The sequence below is a fragment of the Oncorhynchus masou genome, unplaced genomic scaffold, assembly GCF_036934945.1.
Source record: "Oncorhynchus masou masou isolate Uvic2021 unplaced genomic scaffold, UVic_Omas_1.1 unplaced_scaffold_1801, whole genome shotgun sequence".
Lineage (NCBI taxonomy): Eukaryota > Metazoa > Chordata > Actinopteri > Salmoniformes > Salmonidae > Oncorhynchus > Oncorhynchus masou.
The window spans coordinates 60,779-66,778 of record NW_027008216.1 but is presented as its reverse complement, the minus strand read 5'-3'; the positions used below and the strand labels follow the sequence as shown (position 1 = coordinate 66,778).

General features: G+C 40.6%; 1 pseudogene; it reads left to right on the top strand.

The window, feature by feature from the left end:
* The first annotated feature begins 2,331 nt into the window (after positions 1-2,331).
* Positions 2,332-6,000, top strand: part of LOC135532287 (kazrin-like) — a 49,858-nt pseudogene continuing 46,189 nt past the window's right edge.

Sequence of the window (6,000 nt, the reverse complement as noted above, 5' to 3'; positions counted from 1 at the left end):
GTAGCCTACGGCAGGTGATCCAATGTCTCGTTAATTTGTTTTTTTTTGTTTTTTTAATTTTTTTATTATTGTATGTTTGTTTATATAATTATAATTTATTTTTGTTATGTTCGTCTGTTACTGTCACTTTGTCCTATCGTTGTCTAATATCTTTTCACTTTTGTTTTGAATGTTCTTAATTGGAAAATGCAAAAATAAAATATTTTTAAAAAATTTAAAAAAGACTGTTGACATATAGTGGAAGGCATGGGAACTGCAAATTGAGACCTAAGTCAATGGATGCTGTAATGGCATGGAATAGAAAACTACAAAACCAACAACAACAAAAATACTACCTGAATTGATTTTTCTCAGGTTTTCGCCTGCCAAATCAGTTCTGCTATACTCACAGACACTATTTTAACAGTTTTGGAACTTTAGAGTGTTTTATATCCAAATCTTCTGGGCCCGAGAAGCAGGCAGATTCATTTGGGCATGCTTTTCATCCAAAATTCCGAATGCTGCCCCCTTACCCTAGAGAGACATGAATAACTTGTATGCTGTGTGATGACATGCACAAATTAATGAGTGATTGATTGATGTGCTGTATATTTAAAGTAGGCCTTTATTCCAATAAGTAAGTTACGCTAAAACAGCTACAATAACAAATGCATTTTTGTTTTCTTGGAATAGAAACACGTTGTACAGTGCCATATTTTCCAAACGGAAACCCTTAGGCCTTCAGTACATTGGCTACAGTAAGAAATGCATTTCCGTTAGAAAAACCATAACCATCATCAAATTAATTAAACTACATTTCTAAAAATCTATCCAATATAGTCTGTCTGTTTAATTCAAGGCTCCCTTTGGCCTACATCTCCATATCGTTTCAATAACTTAGCTTCTCAAAGATGCCCTCTGGTGTGCAAACTAGTACTAACTACCATTAATGGCAGCAATGGCTGACACTTAATAACTTCCATTTTGTGGCATCCCGCAAGCACTGTTGCAGTACGACAGAACTTTTAACTTCTTGAGAGTAGGCGGCAGGATTTTCGTTTTTGGCTGAAAAACATACCCATTTGAAACGGCCTATTTCTCAGGCCCAGAAACTAGAATATGCATATAATTGTCAGATTAGGATAGAAAACACTCTAACGTTTCCAAATCTGTCAAAATATTGTCTGTGAGTATAAAAGATATTGCAGGCAAATACCTGAGGAAAATCAAATCAGGAAGTGCTGTTTTTCCTGAATGCTCTCTGTTCCATTGGATGCCTTGCTTCCATTTAAAGGGATATCAACCATATTCCTTTTCATATGGCTTCCTCAAGGTGTCGACAGTCTTTAGACAAAGTATCAGGCTTTTATTTTGAAAAATAAGCGAGAAAGATAACATCACGTCAGTGGATAGCTGGCGCAACAGAGTTAATGCAGCCATGTCTCTCCCTCTCCTATTGAAAAAGTGACATTCCCGGTTGATATATTATCGCTAATATATTTTAAAAACAAACTGAGGATTGATTATAAAAAAAACGTTTGACATGTTTCTGTGGACATTACGCATACTATTTGGAATTTTCGTCTGCGATGTCGTGACCGCTAGAGCCTGTGGATTTCTGAACATAACGAGCCAAACAAATGGAGGTATTTTGGATATAAAAATAATGTTTATGGAACAAAGGGAACATTTATTGTGTAACTGGGAGTCTCGTGAGTGCAAACATCCGAAGATCATCAAAGGTAAGCGATTTAATCTATTGCTTTTCTGACTTTCGTGACCAATCTACTTGGCTGCTAGTGTTTGTAATATTTTGTCTACTGGGAGAGATGTTCTTACATAATGGCTTGTATGCTGTATTGAAATCTGACATGCCAGGTGGATTAACAACAATCTAAGCTGTGTTTTGCTATATTGCACTTGTGATTCCATGAAAATTTAATATTTTTAGTAATTTAATTTGAATTTGGGGTTGATGAAAATGATCCCGCTAAAGGGATGGGTGCGTCAAGAAGTTAAAGGAAGAACCACTGTACATAGATGTATGGAGGAAGCACTGTACATATATACATGCACACACAGAACACACACACAAAAGCACACAGATACAGAAGTGTAGACACACATTAGTTCGAGCCTGGTCAGCAATCCAGGGTAAGTGGAAACACAGAGGTTTGTTGCATCTGTGTTGCTGGATCATTACACTTCTTCTACACAACGTGAAGAGCAGACCCTTTCAATGTGTGTGTGTGCCCTCCCTGTCTCCCCCCTCAGATATGTAACTGTGTGATACAGAAAATGGAATACCGGGTGTTTGATCGCCCCGTCGACAGGCAGCCCTCCCCTAGGGCCATGGCGGTAAGAACGGTCCCCCTGCTCGACCCTCTTTGTGACAGCCTCTTATCTTCTCTCCTGTGTGAAATTCTTTCGGGGAGTCTTGTATGCACCAGACCTTGGTTCAAATAGTATTTGAAATCCTCCAAATGCTATCGCTGTGCTTGATTGAGCTTGCCTGGCGCAACGGAAACTATTCTACCAACCCCGTCCATCTTCCACTCCAGGCATGCTCGAAGATTGAATAGTATTTGAATCCAGGTCTGTTATTCACGTGTATAACTAAGCCCCTGGTTGATGCCAATGGCCGTGTAACCTTCAAAAGGCAATCTGATTAGCCCCTTTCTTGGTTTCATGTAACTTCTGACTGGAAGGATCATCTGGTGTAATTGTTAGGAAACTGCATTGATTAATTCACTAACTGTTCCCCATGTTTGACCAGGTAGATGATTAGGACTCTGTCCTGCATGTCTAAGGATTTGAACGGGTGATTAAAGTGGTATTGTTGGTAATCCTGGTGACAAGGATGATGATGAAGGTGTGATGATGATCGTGATGATATGGGTGATGATTATGGTGGTGTTAGTGAAGATGATGGGGATAATTGTGGTGAAAATCATGATAATGTTCTTCGTAGCTTGCTGCATGACAGTATTGTGAAGACATCTTTCCTATTTCACTGTACAGTACAACATTGTAAAACCTTTACCCCGTCGTGCACACCCTGAAAACACTTTCTAATAAGCGGATAAGAGCACAAACACCTGAAAATATACACACACACTTCCTAACTCTCACACTCCCTCCCATTGTGCTGCCAGAGGATGATGTTCGACTCTGTGGCAGAGACCCGTGGAGCAGATGCAGACATTAAACTAATAAACTTACAGTATCAGTCAAAAGTTTTAGAACACCTACTCATTCAAAGGTTTTTCTTATTTTTACTTTTTCTACACTATAGAATAATAGTGAAAACATTAACACATAAAATAACACATATGGAATCATGTAGTAACCAAAAAAGTGTTAAACAAATCAAAATATATTTTATATTTGAGATTCTTCAATGTAGCCGCCCTTTGCCTTGATGTCAGCTTTGCACTCTCTTAACCAGCTTCATGAGGTAGTCACCTGGAATGCATTTCAATTAACAGATGTGCCTTGTTAAAAGTACATTTGGCTGAAACTTCTTAATGTGTTTGAGCCAATCAGTTATGTAGTGACAAGGTAAGGGTGGTATACAGAAGATAGCCCTATTTGGTAAATGACCAAGTCCATACTATGGCAAGAATCGCTCAAATAAGCAAAGAGAAACGACACACCATAATTACTTTAAGACATGAAGGTCAGTCAATCCGGAAAATTTCAAGAACTTTGAACGCTTCTTCAAGCGCAGTCGCAAAAACAATCTAGTGCTATGATGAAACTGGCTGTCATGAGGACCGCCACAGGAAAGGAAGACCCAGAGTTACCAGCAGATGATAAGTCCGTTAGAGTTACCAGTCTCGGAAATTGCAGCCCAAATAAATTCTTCACAGAGTTCAAGTAACAGATGCATCTCAACATCAACTGTTCAGAGGAGACTACATGAATCAGGCCTTCGTGGTTGAATTGTTGCAAAGAAACCACTACTAAAGGACACCAATAAGCGGAAGAGACTTGCTTGGGCCAAGAAACATGAGCAATGGACAATTGACCGGTGGAAATTTGATCTGATGTGTCCAAATTTCTGATTTTTGGTTCCAACCTCCTTGTCTTTGTGAGACGCAGAGTAGGTGAACAGATGATCTCCGCATGTTTGGTTCCCACCATGGAGTATGGAAGAGGACATGTGATGGTGTTGGGATGCTTTGCTGGTGACACTTGTTTGTCATTTATTTAGATTTCATGGCACACATAACCAGCATGGCTACCACAGCATTCTGCAGCGATACGCCATCCCATCTGGTTTGCGCTTCATTCATTATTTCAACAGGACAATGACCCAACACACTTCCTGGCTGTGTAAGGACTAGTTGACCAAGAAGGAGAGTGATGGAGTGCTGCATCAGATGACCTGGCCTCCACAATAACCAGACCTCAATCCAAATTAGATGGTTTGGGATGAGTTGGACTGCAGGGTGAAGGAAAAGCAGCCAACAAGTGCTCAGCATATGTGGCAACCCCTTCAAGACTGTTAGAAAAGCATTCCAGGTGAAGTTGGATGAGAGAATGCAAGGAGTGTGCAAAGCTGTCATCAAGGCAAAGGTTGGCTACATTGAATAATCTTTTTCTGGTTAGTACATGATTTCATGTGTTATTTCATAGTTTTGATGTCTTCAGTATTATTCTACAATGTTGAAAATAGTAAAAATAAAGAAAAACCCATGAATGAGTAGCTGTGTCCAAACATTTCACTGGTACTGTATGTAATGGCTTCACTATTCTCTCTATCGGCAGTGAACACCTCCTACAGCTATTCTGTCCATCTCTCAGCACTCTATCAGGAGCATCAGTGAGAGATTTCACACAACAAAGGGAACGTATGCTGCATTTTTCATGAGACACAGACAGAGGAGAAATCCTAACAGACCAAAACCTGCACAGCAGTGTCGCTATTGTAGTGGGCTGTTTATATGTTACCACACACACATACAATATGAATGTTCACACACTTAAATTCCAGTGGTGGCCGCTGATTGACTGAATAGCTGGGGAGCGAGGTGGTTGGAGTTGTCAACAAAGCAGCCTAATAGAAAAAGGATGCCAAATTTTTGAACTTCCGGTACTTTCTTTTGAGAATATATATAAAGCGATCTGTGCATTTGAACAACAGCATAAATACACATATGTGACCCGATTCAGGGAACTAGGCATATGTCGCACGTCACGACTTGACAGGAGAGCCGTTTGAACGTACATTAAAAAAAAAATCTAATGCGTTTTTTTAGCAAAAATGCCTTCTCAAACATATCAACATTCATGTGCCTTAATAACAAACTTTTATGCCATCTGTAAATACGAATAAAGTTGTTAAATTATGAGCCTAGTTGGTTTAGCCAAAGAAACAGTCAGGAACCTTCCCACTTGCCATGATTAGCTGAGATAATGAGTGGGCTGGACATACCGAGAGATGAGTTTCAGAATGGTCTGCGGTGTAATATCTTATAAAATGAGCTGTTCGTTATGTAGACATATCAAATTTATTTATAAAGCCCTTACATCAGCTGATGTCACAAAGTGCTGTACAGAAACCCAGCCTAAAACCCCAAACAGAAAGCAATATAGGTGTAGAAGAACGGTGGCTAGGAAAAACTCTCCACGGCATCTCCAGACTCTGTCACGTCTGTCACATGTGCTCAGTGTGAACCTGCTTTCATTTGTGAAGAGCACAGGGCGCCAGTGGCGAATTTGGTGTTGGTGTTGGTGTTCTCTGGCAAATGCCAAACGTTCTGCACGGTTTTGGGCTGTAAGCACAACCCCCACCTGTGGACGACCCCTCATACCACCCTCATGGAGTCTGTTTCTGACCGTTTGAGCAGACACATGCACATTTGTGGCCTGCTGGAGGTCATTTTGCAGGGCTCTGGCAGTGCTCCTCCTGCTCCTCCTTGCACAAAGGCGGAGGTAGCGGTCCTGCTGCTGGGTTGTTGCCCTCCTATGGCCTCCTCCACGTCTCCTGATGTACTGGCCTGTCTCCTGGTAGCG